Below are 11,724 nucleotides of genomic sequence, written 5' to 3'. Positions count from 1 at the left end.
GCTTCCGATAGACCATAATGAGAAATATATATTTTTTAAAAACGCTGCGTTAAAAACAAGCGGATGCGCTTCGAAAAAAAAAGATTAGTATACCAACTTGCGGCAGTTCGGTTTCCTTCTCCGTGGCCGCTTCGGCTGTCCGTAACGTGGAGGTGTATTAAGCGCATATAATGTAGACAGCATAAAGTATAGTCGAGAATTTCCTTCCTAATTGTTGTCTTGATGCGCTCAAAGAAGGAAGCGAAGAAGAAATGTGGTGATTTACTTAAATTTAATTGTTCAGAATGAGTGGGGCCGAAGCCTTTTTATGCCAATGCCGCAGTCAGACACGTACGCACGCACATATATACACACGCGATACAGACACGCATGCACATACGCGTATACACACTCACGCGCACATGCACACACGATACAGACAGACGCGCACATATACGCACGCGCGCACACGCGAAACAACCATGCATATACATACCCACGCACGTACAGTACACTTGCGATACAGACACGCACGCACACACATACACACGCGCAATACAGAAACGAACGAACGCACATACACACACACGCGCATACATACACTTGCGATACAGACCCCCACGCACATACATACAAACGCGCATGTGCAAGCGAAACAGACACGCACCATATACATGCACATGTGATAGAGACATGCACGCACATGCATACATACGCACGCGATACAGGCACGCACGCACGTCCGTACGTAGACACGCACGTACATACATACACACGCAATACACGCACGCACATACACGCGGATATAGACGCGATAGACACGCACGCCCGCACATACGTACACACGCGCGAATATACCCTATTGCAAAACCCAGCGCCACTGGCTACCAGCGTCCAGTTCCATGCCCGATTATGGGCCCAGCGTCGCGCTGGATACTGGGCCGCTGGAGCGGCGTTTTACTGGGAGGCGCTGGGTAATCAAGCGCAAAACGGCTCTACAGTGTTAAAACGGCGGTGCCTACGTTCCCTATATAAATATATTAGTAAAGAAAGTCATATAGAAAGCATTAGTGCAATAAAAAAGGGCAAAAAAGCCGTAGGAAAAACAACGAAGCTCCAGCACGCGGATTCGAACTCGCCAGCTCTCGATCGCCAAGCGAGTACTCTACCACTGCGTCACGGTGACTTTTTTTGTCTTTATTTGAGGGCTTCAGTTTTCAACAGTGAGAAGAGAGTACATCCTGCGTACAATTAAGTTTTATGTACCCAATCGGGTACATCCTTTTGCAACGAAGTCAGCGTCTCACAAAAGTAATCTCACAATGTTATTGGCGCTTTACAGCATTTGGAGGTCCCGAATGGCTGTACGTAACGCTGATGTTGATGCTCGGCGAGCCATAGATGACTGCGCCACGGTGACACACGTGAGCGCTTTTGTAAAAGGGCTAGTCAATACAGTAAGACAGCGTTTCGTTTCATATTTCGGTGTCGTGTATTCAAGGAAGACGCGATCTTCCTTTCCAAATCACGCTTGCTTTTTTATTAGACACACACAAAGGGTGGTCGGCAACGAATGAAATGCCCAAAATGGGAAGAGCGCTAGGTATCTTTAAGAATTCCCATTTTAACTCCGAAAAATATCAAATGGACCGAGGAGCCGGGTACAGTTTGACGGCTGTTACTGCCGATTTTTAATAGCCGTTTCTCGCCCTTGCTAGTGATGAACATGTACAGAAGCTTTATGATGACTCTTTCGATAAACACGCGCGTGTATGAATTCATACTGAGTAGTTTTCTCGCGCGAGCGACGATATTACTGCGGGGCGGGCGTGTGTGTATTCTGACCTGCAGTTCTATCGATACCTACAGCTATAAAACCGCTCTGCAAAAACAAATACAATTAGTTAAAAAAAGATGCCGGTGTGTTAGTTCACTAACGCGTACCAATTGACAGGTATGTGTTCTGACGTATGAGTCAGAGAAGTACCGGCGAGTGCGGCCGGCTGCTTTCGGTGAGCCTGCGTTCGTTGCTGAAAGCGCGTCGCATCGATAGTCATCGCTCCTTGTGTGGACACCGTACACAAGAAAAAATAGTTAATTTAGGTTAACGGATGTCCAGACTATACTTTACAGTAAATATTACACGTTGAAATAGCGTGTACTTAAACCCAGAAGCGCCGGTATCATGTCGACGGACTCGGCCGGTATCCTAGGCCTAACACTCGCTGGGAGCCGCACTGGGTAGGACCGATCTCGGCGCAGATGAGTTGCGATGGTTGAAGTTTCTGCATTTTAGCCTCGAAACCTTTTTACCTGTTACCTAACGTATGGGCACACTGCGCTCCTAACTCTGCGCTGACGGGAACGCCTCTAGCGGCGACGCGCGTATCGCTGGGGTGGTAGCAGCTTTCGGACGCCGCGGCCGGTGACAGCGTCTGTACCAGCTCCTTCGTGTTTTTCTGCAGTTTTGCGAAGCGTTTCTTCTTTGGCGGTCATTCCATGGCTCAGCGTCGCAGCAACAAGGTGTGTTGTGGGCTGTCACAATACGTGCAGCAATTCACCTGGAACAAAGCTTTACCGCTTCCCGAAGGCTCAGTGGAAGAAGAGACGCCAACGTTAGATACAACTTGTTCGTCGTGACCAGACTTTCTGTCATTTTATTCGGTGCAGGGTGTTACATTTTTTCAATGGGAGAGGCGCCCATGGATGAAACATTGTTTGGGTTTTTAGAGCATCGCGCTTCCATTATAGGACAGTTGCTTAGAGTAGCTTTATATTTTTCACTCCTTGGCGCGTAGGTAAAATTGAGTAAATTGCAGCGTTTTCGAGAATTTATTTACAAAAGCCGATTGTAGACCAAATACATAAATTATTTTTATAAAACTCTCCATAATACGTACTATCTTCTAAAGTCTTTGTTTTGCCTGTGTGCAGCGCACATGCTCTAAAATAAAACCCTGAACTTGGAAAAAACGCTACATTGGCCTATGTTCAGACGTCTGTAGTACCCTAAGGTTATCCAAGAAAAAATAAGCAGAAAAGCGCATACGATTGAGAATCATAACACCTTTGTCCACAGAAAGTTTAATCGAAGTAGTTTTTGTTTTAGTCAAGAAAAATGTTTTTGAAGTTTAGTCCCACCATTGCATTATTTTGCTATGGGGGCAGTACAAACCGACTGAATTTACTGCATAAAAAAAGAGGTAGTGTATTCGTAGCACATGGTTTTCAGCTCCTTTTGTTAGTGCTTTATAATTTATATTACATATAAATGACATGATAAATAGAGGTAAAAACCATCCATCGAAGGTTCCACAACTACTGCGCTCGTACTGGAAAGAGCGTGGCAGACTCTCTGTCATCCGAGGACTCCTACTAAAGGACATAAGAATTTTACCACAGACGCTTTAGAAAGCCATGCTGTGCAGACTTCATTAGGGGCATCAAGGCATTGGACAATGCAAAGCTCAGGCACGCGAATCTGTGTGGTGATCTACTTACTATAAATAGCCAAATTGAGAAGATAGTTACGAACTGCAAAGACTGCACATCAACAAGAGTTCAACACAGTGAACCTCTCATGTCTACTCCAACGTCAAAGGGTCCCTGCGGGCAAGTAGGCGTAGACCTTTTTGAAATCCGAAGTAAACAATATGTTATCCTTGTGGAGTACTTTTCTTGTTTCCCAAAAGTGATTAGCCTGTCTTATACAACGTCTGAAGCGGTGATAGCAGTCATAAAGAGCTGCTTTGCTCGTTTCGGAATCCCGTCAGTGGTGCTCTCCGACAATGGACCGCAGTTTGTGTCAGAAGCTTTCAGAGATTTCATCAAAGTCTACGGTTTTTCCCACGTCACCTCAAGTCTGCGCTACCTACAAGCAAATAAAGAAGTCAAGCAGATAGTGCGTACGGTTAAAGGTATGTTTGTGAAATCTAAAGATATCTATCTGGCTCTGCTGGCATATCCAGACACATCTGGCGTAACAGGCTACAGCCCGGTTTAACTCTTGATGAGCAGGCGCTGGAAGACGACGGTTCATAAGATTGACGAGGCGCTGGCTCCAAAATGGCCTTCCAATTCTAAAGTGAGGAGCAAGGATAAAGCAGACAAGAAAAAGCAAGCGCACAACTTCAACAGACGTCACGCTGTTGGACGATGTATGGGTGCAAGACAGGAGACGATGTATGAATGAAAGACATTCCTTGCGTCCCAAAGGTACTAAGCCCGGCGCAGAGGCCTCGGTCATACATCGTGGAAACGCCATCTGGGGTCATCCAGCGGAACAGGAGACATCTGGTGCCCTTTGACCCGACTTCAGGTAAAAGTACCTCGTCCCCCTCGGAAGATCTACTGCCATAACCGGTGGACGTGACATTTCAGGACAAATTCGGCGATAGTACCCCGACACTGGAGCAAGACACGGAGCAAGAGCCATCGGGCAGTACTTCGTGTGAGTAGCGGAGAGACCAGCATATTTACCGTACTCGGTATGGCCGACTTGTGAGAAAGCCTGAAAGACTGGACTTGTAATTTCAGGCTGAGAAGGGTAAATGTAGCGACCCCTACTGAGGAAGTGTTAAGGTCTGCAACCTGAGTCTTCTGTAGGCGTCGACAGATGGCGCAGACTGCGGGGAGCGCTAGGGTTCGGGGCATGTGTGAATAAAGAAGGGGCTTTTGGTTGTTCACAAGCGATGTGTGCGGTCGTGCTTTACTGCGTACCGTCGTAGGTTACCGCTTACATGCTGGAAGGCAGACGCATGCGACAGAGTCATGGACCATCTGTCGGGTTTGGTGAAGAAAAAACAGATTTTACGAACAGCAAACACTCCCTTCAATATATCAGCGAAATTCTGTGGTCCTGAGTGCCGCACATAGAGTTTACCGTTCTCACTTCCTGAAGTGCCCTCTATTCATACATGCGTCCCGGTTTCACGTACCGTGGTGTGCAAGGCGCGATCTGTATGTTGTGAAACAATAGATTGCTCCTATTGGCACGCTAGCATTTGCCCTCCCCCGCCCATCCCCGCATGCCTTAGCAGCCCTATTTCGCGGTGAATTTATTTCAGGACATGTAGTAAAATCCTGGAATGAATCTTGCATTGCCAAAAGCTAAAATTTTGTTCACAGGATTGAAAAATTCAATTTCTGCGCTTTGCTCTCACCTAAGTGCACAGCTGACCCGACTTGACCCATCCCCTTCCTCTTACACATGCACTAAAGGGAAATCTACGCTTCTGCATGGCCATTTCATCAGTGCGCAACGCAAAGGCACGAAGCCTCGACACAATAACACTTATTGAATGGAAAATATTGTTATTTCTGAAAAGCGCATACGAAACTCGAAAGCAGCCAAACGCAACAGTACAAAATTAGGTGGCGATAGCCTCGCAAAACCAGAGCTATTCAATAAAACGCATGGCTATGCCAACGAAATACAGGTAATGGAAAACGCCGACCTGCGCGTAGACTATTGTTGTTGTTGTTGTTGTTGTTGTTGTTGTTGTCCTCTCCTCATGGCACATACCCAATGGAGGGGATCGGCCGAGTAGATGGTGAATTAGTCCTATATTTTCTGCATGGTGTGACTCCTTGATACGCTATCTGTTTTTAATTATTGAATTAAAGTGCCAATTATGAGTAATAAAAATTAAATAACCATAGGAGTACACGTGCTTCACCCCTACAGACGAGAGAAAAGGTTTATTATGGCAGAAAAGCTGAGATGTCGGCCTGAATCAACGTTCTGGCCTGCAACTCAGCGTGAAATGACGCGCTGTTTCGTCAACGAGTAATCAACTAGGATCTCACTAGGTGACTGGACGCGTCTGGTGACTATGTGTTGCCACTGCAGGAGCGTAAGTCTCTCACCAAACTGGCTTTCGAACGCTACCTTGAAATTTTCCCGTGTCGCAGTGGTTTCCTGCCACGCTCTTCCAATCTGCAGCAGGGCCGCCGAGCTTACCAAGCGCTATGGCGAGGAGAGTAGACGGTGTCCACGAGGCCAATCCTTGCGTGGGCTCGAGTTCTTCAAGCCACTGATGAGCTGAAATACTGCCGTCACCACTAAAGGTTGGTAGCGATGCAGAAAGGTCGGGCAGCGTGGTGACTTGGACAGGAACAGTCGGCTGTTGTCAGAGGGTCACAAACTGCGGCATTAAGCCGCTCAACACTTGCGTACTTGAAGTGAGGACAGATTGCTCGGCTGTTGAGTCTGGTATGCCACACGGTTGACGGTTGTGGGCGATGTCGGCAAGCAACCGTTCACCTCGTCCTTTGAGCCAGTCGTCTCGAGGTTACGGCATGAAAGTCCATGGGGAATGAAATCCGCGGTGAAACCATGGAGGTCGTCTACCGTGGCTTCGTTCCAATTATGAGCATCATTCTAGTCGATGTGCAGGCGGGCAAGTTCAGGCTTAAGGCAGGCAGAGGCAGAGAGGCAGGCAACGGGTACCAAACACCAAGTCACATGAAGCAGACGGGTGGCTCTCGTTTCCCCGGCATAGTTCGTCGTCGACTGCGCCATATGGGAGGACTCAGAGACGTAGCTAAGGCGATTATACGACAAGCAAGACTTTAATAGGCATCATGGCAAGGCGTCACTACAGTACTGGTGCACACGCGCGCCTAGAACAGGTAAGAAACTGCGTCACGACTAGATCGACATGCAGCACAAGGCTGCCAGATTACATGCAGCCTCACACTTTATTGATGAGAAATGGGAATGGGAAAGCAAGATTGTGAGCAGCTGGAATTGTAGCGGCACCTGGTGAAGCAGATCTCGGTGACTCGTTTCTTTCTACGCGGCCTATGGGATGCTCTTAGGCAGCGCGCGATACACACTTATAAACCAAGGAATACACCGGACTGAGTGTTGGGCGAGTTGGTACTCCATTACTACGAAAAAACTGCGCGAAATAAACAGGGACAAGTGAGACACACGCACAAGCGCAGACTAGCAACTGGAAGTTTATTGAAGGAAACACAAAAATATAAGTAACAAGAAAAACCACGTGAACGATTAGAGGTTGGCGGTTAGATAATCTATCTCTAGTTTATGTAACGTAAGCGAAGGCCTTGCAACACACATGCTGCCATACTTGTGGATGTAGAATGCCTCAGCCACTTCTCGCGCTGTCCTATCTTTATGCCTTGACAACACCTTTGTTTCATGCAACAACGGGTGACATTTGCAAACTTTGCAATGCAAGCACAGATTTGATGAAGGCTGCGCTTTCAGCGAAGCCCTGTGATCCATTACACGATTGTTCACACACCTCCCGGTCTGCCCGATGTAGCATTTTCCGCAAGACAAGGGGATGTGATAGACAACACCCTTGCCGCATGCAACTAACGCCTCCCGATGTTTAACTTCACATTCATTCCACTTTTTTCCTTTGCCTTCGACTTTCCTATCCACTGCTGCGCAGACTCGGCCCAACTTGTTCCTAGAAGAAAAAACCACCTTAACACCATACCGTCTTCCCACCTTTTTCATACGGTGGGAGAAAGCATGAAGATACGGAATGCAGGCGATGGGCATATCTTTATCAGTGGCCACCCTGTCGCCACCACCCTTTCCTTCCTGTTTGAATTTATTCAATAATCTTTCACTTATACAGGCTAAGTTTCCTTCAGGAAAGTTTGATAACTTAAGTCTTTTTATCTGGTTATCGAAAGCCACCGACATTTGATGCGGGCACGACTTGCGCAATGCAGATTCTAAGCACGAAGCGGCTATACCGTTCTTTACTAACTTGGAGTGGGAAGAACGGAAATCGAGAATGCGCTTAACCGACCGAGGCGAATACACCCAACATGTGTGCTCCTGCCCAATCTTGATTTTCAAGTCCAAAAATTGAATACAATCGTCTTTTGGGACCTCAAAAGTAAATTTCAAACCCCGCCCCTTCTCCTTGAACATTTTGAGCACATTGATTCTAGCATTCACGCAGTTTATTCACCCTGTTTATTTCGCGCAGTTTTTTCGTAGTCGTAGGAATACACCGGGGTACACGAACGCCGACGTGCGAGTGCCACTAACAGATCCCTAAGTGGTGGACTGGTGTCGCCTCAGGATATCTTTATTCTTAAGTTGCTTGTACTCAAAGAACCGATTCACCCTCTACGTTATTTCTTATACCGAAATACTATTTCTACTCAAACCCTTTTTAATAAAGAATAGAAAAACGAAATAGTTTTTTTTTGCATTTTATCTTGCCTGATTCTTGGTCAGTTTTTCAGAGGGAATGGGAACCCACTGCCTTATTATATATGCGTACATATAAGTATACTTACAACGCATTCTTTAGTTACAGGGAAGTGATTCATGCTTTAATGCTCAATCTTACTGATAAAGGTGACGCAGAAATCCGCCTAGTTAAGTTCCCGTAATAACGATTCAATATTTAGTAGCAAGAGCGATTGTGTCCGAAAAGCATTTTCAAGCCCTAATTTTTTCGTAAATCTCTAAGGTTATGTAGATGCGTTAGTGCAGTTTTCAATAAACACGCCTTTTTATTCGACCCGTGCGGTGGGCAAGTGCCATGATTTTAAGAACGACCAAGCCGAGAAGCTGAAGAAGACGAAGAAGAAGCGCTCGTCTTGCAAGGCAGGCTCTGTGCACTGATAGCTACCGCGTTGATTTTGTTTGCTTGTCACAACGCCGATCTGAGAGATTTACGCCATGAATGCATTCAGGCGGATGTCATTGGCTGTCGGAGCGACGACAACCAAGGCCACTACCGCTACGAAGACAGCAGCAACAGAGGAAGCAGATGTGGAGCCGCAGGAGACACAAAAGCATGAATCGGCGCACGTGAGTTCCACATGCTTCATATTATTATATTACATATTTGTTATATGGCGACTGAAAAACAGCACGGTTTAATTAAATATGTGGAACTTTTCTTGCCAAAAAGACGATACCATCTTGAGGAGCAGCTCAGTGATCTCACCGTATAGTGACAACTTCAACGAATTAAGTTCTCTAACGTCCACTTCATTCATACAAAGGCGCTACTGCATTCCGCCCCCTTCGAAAGACTGCCGCTTTGGCCTGGAATAAGACCTATGCCGTCGTACTTAGGAGTGCATGCCCCAACTGATTGATCGCCACAGCGCTTCAAAAGCATGCGTTTAAGCGGAATCCTTCGGTGATTCCTGATTCCTGACCAAATAATTGTTGCACGAGAGGTGCCCCGGCTTGTACTCTTTTAATTTCAAATTACGTGTACTTCATGTTCAAGAATCGTTCGTGAAATATAAAAAAGGCGGATCCTATACAACTAATAGTGCAAATGTTTATTTAGGAGTGATGACATGGTGACACACTGAATACCAAAATATAACCCAAATGGCGCAAGTGTAGCATTCCTCTTAATGTGAAGCGCTTAGATTTCAATTTTACAAATGTATACACTACGCTCCGGCTATTTCTAGTTAGAGTTACTGAATGCATGTTGCTACCTATTTCACGAAGTAAGTAGCACTATTTTCTGCGTTGTGATGGATTGCCTAATTATGTAAAATTGTGTAACTTTTTAAGTAGTGAAGCTGGGCAAAAAATCCGGCCCGAAAACATATTAAGCATCAGCAAAGAAGGATGTAAGAAATGCGACACCACAATGCGCTAACTACAGCAATCTTATTTCCAGGAAAGAACAAACTATTTATCCGAAATGGCAACGGAGAAAATTCCAATATCAAAGTTGTAGAAAGTTTGCCGATTCCACACTTCTTAGCTTCGTATTCATTAGGGTATTAACGTTTCTCTGCTTACTACAAATGCCGCCGAAGTACAAAAGTATACCATTTGACATGCCCACTTGCACGTGGGCATTGCAGTGTCCCCTAACGTTCCGGGCACGCACGATATGCTTCCCTCGCGGTGGTGCGCGACTGCGATAAGCAGACGCAGTGGTTATTGCCAACGCCGCTTCACGCAACAGGCGCGTCATGGCACAGCCGCCACCATTGTCCCTGCCTTGTTGCCTCTTAGTGAGCAGCACGACCAGCAAAATATTATGCCCGTTTGCTCGTGGAACGTAAAGGAGCACTGCAATAAAGATTCGCATGGGCGCGTAGGCCAGCATACCGCGTGCGATGTTTTGCCTTTCGCGTGCATCTGTAGCAAGCAGAAAAACACCTCTATTTGATACAGAAAGCTAGAAACTGTCTAATCGGTCCGTTTTAATATTGATCTGTGGAAACAGACAGAGAGACGCAGATGCTGTGAGTCCACAAATTGTATATTTTCAGACGAATTTTTGTCAGACGCAAACACTAACGGGCGTAGCCATCTCGACCTTGGCTTGTCGTTTTCGTACTCTTTTGTTCGGATCGTTGTAGCACGTGCAAGGGTGCTACCGGTCTCCCCATCTAGCGAGGAAGTGGCGAGTACAGAGCGGATGGCAGTGAGCGGACTCTTGAGCTACGAATTACACGCGGCGATTGTGGCAATCTGGAGTGATTCTAAGGATATCAGTTGTTGAAGCATCGGTGTGTATCTACGCAAGTTTGAGGCAGTCGATGGAAATCGTATCTTCCCGGTCGTTGATGAGCAGGAGGAAGTACTTAGATGTGCCGTTGAATACCTTGAACGTGTCATCATATGAAGGTTGTAAGACAGGTCGCACGGCATCATGACGCATAAAAACATGCGTTCAGTTTGTAAGTGAGGATTGACATACGCGCGACGAGATATTCATCGTTATCATGGAGGGATTAAGGTACGGATAGCGTTGCGCAGGTTGTATGCGCAGTCGGAAACATCTGCAGGTACCGTGTGTTACTCACTGAAGAATATGCCAGGATCTCGAAGAGCGGTGCCAAGTGTCCACTCGGCGGCGCTTATGGAGAAGTCACTGCGAAGAGACGTGCGGATTCCAAGCATAACGAAGCTAATGCGTTTGGTCCCGGATGATAGAAAGCCGGAAGCTATGAGTGATGTCATCAGGTGGCAAAGAAAACGTTGAATGCTTCTGTTGGCGATAGGCTGATAAGAGGTAGTCCATGTGGTTGACAGCGAGGAGCCTAGATAGATTGGCGAACAATCTTGGGTAAATTTTGCGACTACGGTCATTTGTAATGGCGGAAGGGGCACCGTAGCGGCTAACCCATAGAGTGACGAATGCTCCAGCTGTCGACTCCGCAGTTAAGAAGAGGCATCGCTTCAGGCCATTTTGTGCATCTGTCAATGGAGGTTCAGAAATAGCGATAGTTTCCCGAAGGACGATTATTATCGGCGTGGAGCTGACTAAAGCGAGCGTTCGGAATATGGAATGTGCCAAGATGGGTCGCAGTATGTCTAAGCACTTTAGACTGTTGGCACCTGAGGCACGCCCGTGACCAACGACGAACGTTTACGTAATACTCGGGCACACATGAGAAGTCATATGAGTCGCTCGGTGGCGCGGTTATCAAAATGAGCCAAACAATGTAGGTATCAAAGAATGCTAGACGGAATGGGAGAGGCACGTAGAGACAAGGACTTCCTGTGAACATATGGCAAACGAGGGGTACGTCGCAGACAGGCACGAAGACATCAGCAAAGACGAGAGATTTGCTGCGCTCCTCGTCATTTGTCTGGGGGGCAGCCATGGCCGTGAAGTCGACAATAGTTCGGTCATGTTCTGCAGAATCTACAGCGGCACGAGAAAGCGCACCGGCAACGGCATTGGGTCTTGCACCGACGTGGCGAACGTCACTCGTGTCTTCATATATTTCAACGAGATGTCTGATTTCGCG

Source organism: Rhipicephalus sanguineus, chromosome 7, assembly GCF_013339695.2.
Source record: "Rhipicephalus sanguineus isolate Rsan-2018 chromosome 7, BIME_Rsan_1.4, whole genome shotgun sequence".
NCBI lineage: Eukaryota > Metazoa > Arthropoda > Arachnida > Ixodida > Ixodidae > Rhipicephalus > Rhipicephalus sanguineus.
Note: the sequence above shows the minus strand (reverse complement) of the source record.